Below are 11,137 nucleotides of genomic sequence, written 5' to 3' on the forward strand. Positions count from 1 at the left end.
ACTTTTCAGAGATCATTAAGGGTGATTCAGCATCCTCCCCCTGCCAGGTCTTTCAATACCTTGGAATGTAATTCCTCTAGGAATTACCCTGGAGGTACACTCTTGTTATCTCCTCATTTATCTGGAGTTGCAATTCTGTGTTAATCTGTTGTTTTTGTTATTGTTCTGTACTTTCCAGTATGAACATCATCCACCTTAGGAGAGAAAGCAGAAGCAAAATGGGAGTTGAGTAGTTTTGTCTTCTTCCTACTAGAGTTCCATTGGCTCAGACCTCTCTCCTCTCTCCCAAACACAGGCTTCTTCCAAGGATATTTTATTTTTCTTCACTAAATATTTGTCTCAATCACTGCTTTATCCACCTTAATGTTATCCTCACAGAAAATAGTGGAGAGAGAACTAGATTCAGCTGGGACTTCTGGGTTTGAATCCTTATTCCAACTTTACTAGCTGGAGACAATGAGCAGGTCACTTAATCTCTCAATTTCCTCATCTGTAAAGTGGGGATAATTATAGTGGCACTATTGGCCTCAAGATAGAGAGCTGGCATTTGAGTTCAAGTGCCTTTTGGCCCAAGTATGACCTTGGGCAGCTAGGTAGAGCAGCAGATAGAAGTCCAGGCCCAGAGTGAGGAAGACCTGAGTTCAAATCCTACCTCAGGCACTTACTGACTGTCTGACCCTGGCAATCCCATTTGCCTCTGTTTCTTCATCTGTAAAATGGGCTACCTCCTAGGGTTATTCTCATGACTTAGCACACTACCCAATATATAATAAGAACTATATAAATGTTAGCTATCTACTATGATGACTCCAGCCAATTCTCTATGAGTATAAGACACAGAGGAGGTGCTGACCTGCCTTGGTGGAAGGATTGTCCTCCTCTAGGAGTTCCTTGTGCCAATGAAATCTCAGGTCCAGCCTCTCTGCCTGTCCTCTTCCATACCTCACAGGGTTTTTCTGGGGGGAAGTTTTTTAAAATGTGAGTTATTATCATTCTCCTTTAAAGTCCAATTCCAATGCTACCTTCTCCAGGGAACTTTCTTTGATTTCCGCCTTCCCCACCAGTAATAATGATTTCACACAACACCTTATCAGCAACTCTTTAAAGCACTTAGCTCATAGGCGATCAATTTTCGCCTGGAAGAGGTCTCCAAAGTCACCTAGTTCAACTCCCATCATTTTGTTGCTTTGTCTTTTCAGTCCTATCTGACTCTTCATGACCTCATTTGGGGTTTGCTTGGCAGATATTGGAGGGATTTACCATTTCTTTCTTCAGCTCATTTTACAGATGAGGAAACTGAGGCAGACAGAATTAAAGGACTTGCCCAGGGTCACACAGTCAGTAAGTGTCTGAGGCTGATTTGAACTCAAGAAGAGGAGTCACTACACCAGAAGAAACTGAGGCCCAAGGGGCGGGGTGGGGTTAAATGATTTGCTCTAGGTCACACAGGGAGTAAGTTTCCCCGGTGACATCTGAACCCAGATCCGATGACTCTAGCTTTGTTTTTGTTTGTTTTCCCCACTATCGTGATATTGTGTATTCTTTCGTATTGTAAATGTTTGTGCTCAACACCAAAGGCCATATTTTTCATCCAGTTTCATGGGTCATCTTGACCCCAAAATAACTAGAGTGCAGCTTATTTTGGGAAATTGTGCAGTGTTTACTACAGTGAAAGCTGCCTGATGGTTTGATCATCAGCTTGTCTCTTAACACCAACATTTCCCCCAGAGCAACTCAATCAGACACCCCCGGAAAGCCTGAGAGGGGTCAGTTCTTCTTGAAGGTAGGGGTGACCACTGTAATATAATCACAGATTTTGGCGGGAAGGAGGGGAGGAATACTGAAAGGTTTAAAAAGTATAAATGTTTTAAAATATATTTAAAAAAAAATGACACCTGTTTGTATTCTTTCAAGTTCATCTTCATTTTCCCAACAAAAAGATCCACTTATAGAGTCAAAGTGTTAGAGCTGGAAAGGTCCTTAGAGATCTTTTCATCTATTCCTCCCCTTTTACAGATGAGAACACTTGAGTCCAGAGAGGTTAAGATATTTGCCCAAAGTCACACAAGTGACCAAATAACAGTTGGAGTTGAGGTCCTCAGATTGCAAATCCAGGGCCCATTCCACCAAACTACACTACCTCCACACCCTAATGAGTATTCTCTTCATTTTCAGATTCCTCCCTCTCCACCCAAATTAGTGTCTCACACAATGCCTGTAAGTTCTTCCTTTAGTTTAACCTAAATTCCTCCTGCTGCAGTCTCATTTCTACTGTGTCAGCCTTCAGTGGAATTGGAGAATGGCAGGGGTTTCCCTTGATATGGAGAATGGCCTGGGGCCCTGGCAGGTGCCACTCTTTTCTGGTAAAGAGATAACTCTGAGGTAGTCATGCTCAGCACATGTTGTGGAGGTGGAGGTGGGGTTGGGATAGTTGTTAATAATTTTCTTTTGGCACAGAGGGAGCTCCCGTTGGCACAGCTTAATATGCACCTGTCTGCTAAAGAACTCAGAGTAGTTTCTTTTTTTATTAATTTCTTTTATTTTTGTATTAATTTTGAAATTTATTCTAATTTTTTCTTTTTTCTTTTTTTTTTTTTTTGCTTTGTGGAGGGGGGAGGGCAGGGCAATTGGGGTTAAGTGAGTTGTCCAAGGTCACAGAGCTAGTAAGTGTTAAGTGTCAGGTCAGATTTGAACTCAAGTCCTCCTGACTCCAGGGCCAGTGCTTTACTCACTAGCCAGCCGACCCCCACTCAGAGTAGTTTCTACTCTTGGCTTCTTGCTTGCCCACAAGAAGTTCAGTGGCAAAGACGGGGACCCTGAGGCTCAGTTGTTGTTGTTCTGGGTCGTTTTCAACTCTTTGTGACACCATTTTGGGTTTTCTTGGCAGAGATGTTGGAGTGGTTCACCATTTCCTTCTCCTGCTCATTTGACAGATGGGGAAAACGAGGCAAACAGGGTTAAATGACTTGCCCAGAGTCATCCAGCTACCAAGTATCTGAGGCCAGACTTAAACTCATGAAGATGAATCTTTTTGATTCTAAGCTCAGTGTTCTAGCCATTGTGTCACCTAGCTTTCCCTGAGTCTCAACAGTCAATTGTAGTAGAACCTAGAAGTTGTGAATCCCAGGTCACTATCCGGTCAACTCCTGGGACCATTATGTGTTTCTAGTCCCGATCATAGAATGGCATCCAGCTCTACTCTAGTAGTAGGTAACAAGGCTCAGGGTTTTGGTGGTGTTTTGTCACTTTTCTGTCTGTACAGTGTGTGATCTTGGGTAAATCCCACACCTCTCTGAGATTCATTATTTTGAAAGAAAAAAAGATTGAGTTCTTTAGTCCATCTGTCACAATCACTTTTAGGTACATCTTTCCTCAAGGCTTCCTTCCTTATAACAAAGAAAAATAGTTAAATAAAACCAACTGATGCAATGACTGTAGTATATGTAATGTCCCTCATCCATAGTCTCCCAAACACTCTATCACAAGGAGAGAAAAGGGCTTTGTTATTTGTCCTCCTGGGCAATACTGGCCATTAGAATTGAATGCCACCTCCCCACTCCAAAACACATAATAAATAATTATATGCTTAAATGCATACATACTTACATATGTATATACATATATGTGTGCATGTAACATTTATGTGTGTGTGCATGGACACACATGTGTGTGTTTGCGTGTGTGTTTCCCCACACCTAGGAGCTCAGAATGCTGCCCAAGAAGAATGGTTAAGTTCCTCAGCTAGTAATTAATTGCTGTGACTCCATAATCTGTTTTCCTCCCTGACAATATGATTCCTGCTCTGACATCTTTGCCCTAAAGTCAAAAGCTGGGTCAGAACATACAGTTTGAGTACAAGAGAACGATTGTGGGTGTGGGAGTCAACATGGGCAGTGTGGTAATTTGTTGATCACATGAGCAGCTGGACTGCTGTCTGGAAGCTGAGAGAGCTCAGGCCAGAGGGAGAAATCAAAAACCTAAATGGCCTTTTTAACCAGACCTCCTATTTCTCTCTCTTCTTGACCTTCAGAGACTGGAACTTCTATCCCCACATCTACTCACACCTACAACGTTCCACTCAATGTCAGTCTGTCAGTCAACAAGCATTTACTATGTGCCTGGAATAGCGCTAAGTTCTAGGGATACAAAGAGATGCAACAACCACAGTACCTATTTTCAATTCTAATGGAGAAATCATACAAATAATCACGTACGTACAAGGTACAGAAAGGGTAAACGAAGGGAATTTCAGAGAGAAGGATTCTCAGAGAATCCTTGGGGATTAGGTCTGGGGAAGGGAATGCAATGGGAAAGACCTCTTTCAGGAGATAAGATTTGAACTTGGCTAGACGACTGGGTCTTAAAGGAGGCTGGAGACAGGAGGAAGAGGTGAAGAGAGAGAATCCAGGCGGTAAGGGGACAACCAGTGAAAAGTCATGGAGTTGGGAGATGGAGTATTGTATAGGAAGAATAAGAAAGCCAAGATTACTGGATCATAGACTATGTCAGAGTGTAGGAAGACTGAAAAGGTTGGAAGGGACCAAATTGTGAACGGCTTTAAATGTCAAACAGAATTTTGTAAAATGTCTCAAAAGTTGTATGAAGACTGTGGGTTCCCTTTGTAAATTTGATCCTAGAGGTAAAAGGAAGCCACTAGAATTTACTCAGAAGGCAGGTGACATGGTCAGACCTGCAGCTGAATGGGGGATAGGCTGGAGTGGAGAGAGGGACGGGTCAAGAAGACCATTTAGAAGCCTATTGCAACAGTCCATTTAAGTGGTGATAAGGTATTAAACCAGGGTAGTGACCATGTGAATGGAGAGAAGGCTTCATAATCAGAGAGATGTCATAAAGGTAAAAACCAAACGTGGCCGTAGTTTGGAAATGTGGGTGAGTACAAGTGAGGAGAAGATAGACCCTAGGAGAATGGTGGTTTCCTAGACAGTAACGGGGAAGTTGAAAGAGACAGAATTTGGGGGTAGTAGAGGGAATATACTTGGTCAGGTCATTGGATAGTCAGAAAGTTCAGAGGCTCTGACCAATATTGTTTTCTTGAACCTAAAAATGGAAAAATCTTGATGTTTCTCCACCAGTTATCCATCCTCCCCTGCTTGCGAATCCTTTTTCTGCCCTTGGGCTAGACCCAGACATTCCAGATTCCATAGTGTAGGAGAAAGAGTATTGGTTTTGTAGTCAGAAGACCTTGTTTGAACTCCCAGCCCTGATATTTGCTAGCTATATAATCTTTCCATATCTGTACAATGATGGGGTTGAACCAGATAAGCTTTAAGCTGATGACAGAAGGATCCAACCGACACTACTTAGGAGGAATTTAGATCTCTGTCTCATTCAGAAAGACTGCAGCACCCCCATCCTTGCTTACCCTTAACACTTTTCTTTGGCTGCCCTGTCCATTACCTTCTGTTTTAGTCCTAGTCATTCCCATCAGAGCTCCCCCAACCCGCATCCCCATCCTCTCCCACTGCTGAAGCCTTCCTTTTTCCAACCCCACAATTAACAACCTTTCAAAAATGGCATTTCACTTCCTCCTTCCTTTTGCAAGCAGGATAGGGATGAGGAGGGCAGTGGTGGCTGCCCAAAGGGCATCCCCTGAGAAGCTCAGATGGATGGCCTCCCTGGAGGCCTATGTGAGAGACCTTCCACTAGTGGGCTCGTTAGGGAGTCTGCTTGAGCAGGCTGGCCAAATCCATCAGCAGAGGCTTAGTTACAGATACCTCTAGAGCCTATTTACTCGGCATTCTGGGTTCCAAAGGCAGAAGGAGTGAAGCTCCAGTGTGTAGGGAGGGACCCAAAGTCAGAGGGAGAGAGAGATGAACAACGGCAACTGTTTTGCCGTGAATTAGACCAGATGACCACTGAGTTCCCTTCCACGTCTGGTGCTATGACTTCCTTACCATCTCTGTTCATTCACCTCCCTGTCTTAGAATCCCAACCATCATGATGCTCAAATTTTTCTTGCCTTTGAGTCTTTGATGTGTATACTATCCATTGCATTAACTCACATTTCTATAGTACTTTGAGGTCTACAGAGTACTTTCTTCATAATCACTCTGAATTAGCTAGTATAATCATCATCTTCATCTTACAGATGTGGAAACTGAGGCTTAAAGCAGCCATGATCATGCAGATAGTCCGTGTCAGAACCAGGATTCAGATTGGACTCTAAGCCTCAAACTCTTTATGCCAACCTTCTGCCCAGTCATTTACCCTTCATATCAGGTCTGTAAAACAGGCCTGTGGGCTGCTTGCAACTCCATTAAAGGATTTCAGGCAGCCTGTGACAAATGTAGTGGATGCACAGAGAGTGAACATGTAATGAATGGTTTGTCCATGCCCTGCTTAACCCACCTTCCACTAGTCACTATGGTGCTGTCAGATAACTGGGTGGGTTCGTTGACACTGCATACTCTCTCCTGTTTGGCAGGCCAACCATCATCCGTCTGTCTCTAGACTGAGAAGGGCAAGAGTAGTATCTTTTTGCTGAGCTTTCCGCCGCCATTACTGGCAATGAGTAGGGACACACTGAGTGCAGCAAAGTAATTTTTTTTTAACGTAGAACTTCATGATAAATAAAAATCTTAAGTAATTGATATTAATTGAAATTTCCTTTCTTTTTTATATGGTTAATTTGCAAAATAGCTTAATCATTATTTATACTTTTACTTGGGAAGTGAACTGCTAAAAACCTATCTGTGGCCTGAAGAAGTTAAGCCTATTTTAATTTTGGCCCTTCTCTGGGGCCAATCTGTGCAGGTCTGCTCCATGTTATTGCTTCAGGAGAAATTGGGGGGGCTCTGTTAATCCACCCATCAGGCTTATTTATTTGGTAAAAATCCAACTTCTCATTCACTTCTCCATCTCCTGGTGGAGGGGGTGCTGGATTAGAAATATTGTCATATAGGAAATACCCCAGTGTCTAGTACACTCTATCCAGGGGCAGCTAGGTAGGGCCATAGTGCATAGTGTGCCGGGCCTGGAGTCAGGAAGGTTCATCTTTCTGAGTTCCAATCTGGTCTCAGACACTTCCTAGTTGTGTGACCTTGAACAAGTCACCTCAAATGGGGCCACAAAGAGTTGGACATGACTGAAGAATGACTGAACAACAACACACTGTGTCTATTCTAAAATGTTTTGACATTTGTGTGAATGAGAAACAGTGTAGAAAAGATGTCCCAGCCTCGGAGTCAGGATGCCTGGCTTAGCTTCTGGCCACTGCGATTAAGCCTTTCTCCCCTTTCATAGTCTCCTTTTTTCTTTTTCTTTATAATGGAGAGAATGCCTGTCTTATACAGAAAATCCCTAAGTGGATCGCAGCTAGGTCCCATACCATTCCCACTGAGGTTTCCTTTCCTCTTTTATGGGTTCAAGTGACACACGTGTTGGAACAGTGATCCCTCTGTTTCACCTGCCACCAGCAGATCCTTCCTGGGCCTCTGGCTCTTCTGGCTAAGTTGAGGATGAAACTCCTTTTTTTTCCTAGTCGTAGTAGGGCCTAGTAGGGGTATGGTGGCAGGATCTGCTATAGAGATCCCATTTATATGACTGAAAAGAGCAAGGGCTTAGAGGCAGAGGACCTGGGTTTGAAGCCTACCTCTCTCATTCCCCACATGGCCTTGGGTAAGTCACAACCTCTCTAAGCCTCAGTCTCTACCTCTTAAACGAGGAGGTTAAACTAGAAAGTCTCTAAGCTTACTTCCATATCTAAATCCATTGTCTTAGGTTTGCAAAATGCTTTTACACAGACTATCTCAGCGGTTTCTCACAAAAACCCTAGGTGGCAAATGCTATTACTTACTCTATTTTCCAGATGAGAACACTGAGGTTCAGAAAATTTAAATACCTTATCTAGGTCATAGAGTTACTAAAAGTCTGAGGTAGGATTTGAACTCAGGTCTTCTATCTTTAAGTTTTATCCTTGTACCACTATACCATGCAGATACACAGTCTGTTATAATGAAAAGAACATCCTACTTAAGGTCACAGGAGTATAGCATTTGGTTCTGGAAGGGCTTCTAGGGTGGGGAACCTACAGCTTTGAGGCCATGTGCGGCCCTCTAGGTCCTCAAGTGAGGCCCTTTGACTGAATCCAAACTTCACAGAACAAATCCCTTTAATAAAAGGATTTGTTCTGTAAAATTTAGACAGTCAAAAGGTAGTACCTGAGGACCTAGAAGGCCACATGTGACCTTGAGCCTTCAGGTTCACCACTCCTGACCATTAGATAGTTTTACATTCTCATTTTACAGATGGGGAAGATAAAGCCCAATGTCACCTAACTGGTAAGTAAGGAGCAGAGCTGACACCAAACCCAAACCATCAGGAACCTCAGGAGCCTAACACACTAGAGAGGATGCTGGATCTGAAGATCTCTAAGGTGTTTTCTAACTCAAAACATTCTATGATGTTGTGAGTCTGTGGTTTCTATCCACATTTTTCCTCAAGAAAGACATATGTCCCCTGTGAGGGTGCTGAACGGGGCCAGATTGCAACCAGCAGCAAATTTCACGGGAGCTGGTTGGCAGAAGAACATGTTTGGCAAGGCCTGTTACCTGAGTTTGCCTTCAGGACACTGTTGGTGTCTTGCCACAAGAGAGAGGAGAGTAATTTTTTTTTCTCTGTGGTTGTAGGATTGCAAGAAAATCTCATTTGCATATGAAGCAGGAGTTCATTTTCCTTAGAAAATGCATGTCAAGACCCAGAAGAAGGAGCGGAATTTCTTAATAATGATTAATCAGTTGATGTCTTCAAAAAAAAAACTAAGAAGAAGAAGAAAAGAAAACAGTCAAGGAAGGAGATGCTGAGAAAACTGGGGAGAAAAAAAAGTTTTCCAAGGGGCAGACCCACACAACACACCTCTGCGGCATTTCCTCTTAGCCACCTGCATAAAAGTGACCAGCCTTCCCCAGATACTACACAGCACAAGCCATTGACACAGCTTGGAGAAGCCTAGGGCTTAGAGGTAAGACACCCACATTTCTCCACCTGCTGATTTTATTCATTGCTATCCAAACCCATCCTTCTTAGTGGGATGGAGTTGCTCTATAATCTTTTTATGTCTTTCCTTAGGGTATTACAGGTGCCTAATGCTCTCTATAATTTGGGGTCATAGATTATGTAGCCAGAGAAAATAACTCTGCTTGTCTATTAGTATCTCCTTAAATAAGGGGTGGGAGGGAAGAGTCAGATCAAGCAGTTCTCTGGTCTGGTTTATTATTATTTTTTTTTTACAGAAAATAGGGTCTAATTAGTTTCTTTAAGAGGGGTAGAGGGTGGAAGAGAAGTATATAACAGTAATCTCTGTTGAAAGGGTCGAGATATCCAGAAATCTGAATTCAATGAGGTGACCTTTTCTTTAGCAAAGTGCCAAATAACTTAGGCAGGAGATGGGTGGGCGTGAGGACTGGCTAGCTGACTGGGGAATGAGCTCTGTATGCAGTTTTTTGTTGTTGTTTTTTTTAATGATCTCTGTCAATTTTTTAAGGGAGCCGGCAAGTTTCCATGGCTCAAGAGAAGTTTCTTGCTGGAAAGGGAATGTGTTCTTTGCCAAGCCATTTTTCTTTCTAGAAGTCTTGGGGACTAGGGGTACTCTGGGCAGAGAATTAGTGTAGAAAAAGCAATGACTTTGCGACTAGAGGTTGTAGATTCAAATCCTGCTGGTCACCAACTATTTGACGACCTTGGACAAGTCAGTTTAATCTCTCTGGGTCTCAGTTTCCACAGCTGTAAAATGAGGAGGTTAAACTAGAAGATTTCTGACATCCCTTTCAGCTCTAAATCTGAGGAAAAGGTCAAAGGCTGTATCTGATTTAAACTCGGCTTCTCCTTCAGAACTTAGTACAATTTTCCAACCCAAATAAATGTTGAATGGATGTTTGATGACTCAAATGTACCTGTATTTCAAACTGAACCTGTGGCTCTCTTAGGATTTTCATTTTAAGTATATTATATGTGTTAATGTTAATGTTGCTTGGAGTAGTTGAAAGAGCACTCTTTGAAGTCAGAGGACCTGAGTTCCAATTTTGAGTGCTACTTTCTACCTGTGTGACCCCGGGTGAGGCATCTCATCTGTAAAATATGTAAGTTGGCTTGATGATCTCTCAGGTCTCTGTCAGCTCCACAATCATCATTCTGTGCAGGGAACTCTCTATCTTGTGGAAGTGGCTGGTGATAGGTTTTTGTTCTGTGCCAGAAAGAGGTAGAGAGAGATGGAGAAAAGGCAGGAATTTATTTCACCTGGGATTTGTTATCCGATTTAATTCAATTCATATTAAAATCATAGGATTTGGGGTGGAAGATCATCTCACCCCGCCTTCCTCATTCTATAGATTTAGAAACTGTAACACCCTCATGAAAATAGTGGATCTGGGGTCAAACCTAGGTCCTCTGACTCCAAATTTGATTTTCACTACAACTCTCTGACCCTCTAGGAAAGGGAAGGAAATAGGCATTTATATAGCACCTACTAAGTGCCAGAGACAGCTCTAATCGCTTTTCAAATATCTCATTTGATCAATCATAACAACCCTGGGAGGCAGGTACTATTCTTATCCCCATTTTACATTTAAGGAAACTGAGGCAGACAGATTAGGTGACTTGCCCAGGGTCACACAGCTAGTTCAGTGTCTGAGGCTGAATTTGAATTCAGGTTTTCCATTACTCCAGGCCTAGAACTCTATCTACTGTACTACTTAGCTGCCTCATTAAACACCTACTCTCTGCAAGGTACCAGGAATACAAAGATGAAAAATAAAACAGAGATTACAAAGTCATTTTGGCTTCACCAAAGAGAGGTCAGGTTAGACTAACTTCATTTCCTCTTTTTTTTTTTATTAAGATACTAAGTAGATAAAGGGGTTATCAGAGATAGGGTTTACTGAGGTTCTAACAAAGACTTTGGCACTGTATTACATACTACTCTGGTGGAGAAGAAGGAGAGATGTGAACTGGTCAATAAGGGAATTACATGGATTTGAGACTGGATCTAAAGAGTAGTTGGACTAAAGAGTAGTTGTTAATTGTTCAATGTCCACTTGGCAAGGTCTCCAGTGGAGTACTCCAGGGATCTGGGCTTGAACCTTTTATCACATTTACAGATGCCACAAAGTTGGGGGGGATA

This window comes from Petaurus breviceps, unplaced genomic scaffold (assembly GCF_028583685.1).
Source record: "Petaurus breviceps papuanus isolate PSGF00001 unplaced genomic scaffold, PetGlider_PUasm1.0 90895, whole genome shotgun sequence".
Classification (NCBI taxonomy): domain Eukaryota; kingdom Metazoa; phylum Chordata; class Mammalia; order Diprotodontia; family Petauridae; genus Petaurus; species Petaurus breviceps.